The sequence below is a fragment of the Apium graveolens genome, unplaced genomic scaffold (assembly GCF_009905375.1).
Source record: "Apium graveolens cultivar Ventura unplaced genomic scaffold, ASM990537v1 ctg2167, whole genome shotgun sequence".
NCBI classification, from domain to species: domain Eukaryota; kingdom Viridiplantae; phylum Streptophyta; class Magnoliopsida; order Apiales; family Apiaceae; genus Apium; species Apium graveolens.
The window spans coordinates 60,094-60,700 of NW_027417554.1; positions in this window are offsets into that span (position 1 = coordinate 60,094).

Sequence of the window (607 nt, forward strand, 5' to 3'; positions counted from 1 at the left end):
TGAATTTTTTTCCATATTTGCATGTGAGTTTTGTGTTGTATTTGAATGGGAATTTCTTAGGCATTGTTAGGCCCAAGCCACGGGGAGTTAATACTTGGGGTATAATTGAGTCTAGAAGTCACAAATTAGAGAAACCCAACCATTTAGTAAGGTGCACACACCAATATTTAGAATCTGTTCAGCAGGGGACATTTTTGTTGCAACTTAGAAATGATGAGATTTGATCATGTCATGGGTAGGCCCTCACTAGGCCTTGGTTAGCCCTAGTTAGAGGGAGTGTCAGGGAGTGACTTGAGTAAGTGGAGTGAGATCATCCAAGCCTAGTGATGCAATATAGTGTGTATGGATATATAATTATGTACTTATATGTGCTATGTGAACATGAGTGGCTATGTGAACTATTATGCTTATAAGGTAATTATAAGCGTGTATGTGTATATAGGCCTAAGTGCCAATGTGCGTAATTTCGGTTTATAATTAGGTTGAGTTAGTGAGTATATATTATAATGAGGATATTATTATTTTGTGTAGGCTCTCGAGACAAGGGTAAACTTGCCATTAAAGTCGAGTGAAGCTCCAGTTGCTCCCACCTGCCAGTCAAGTCAAG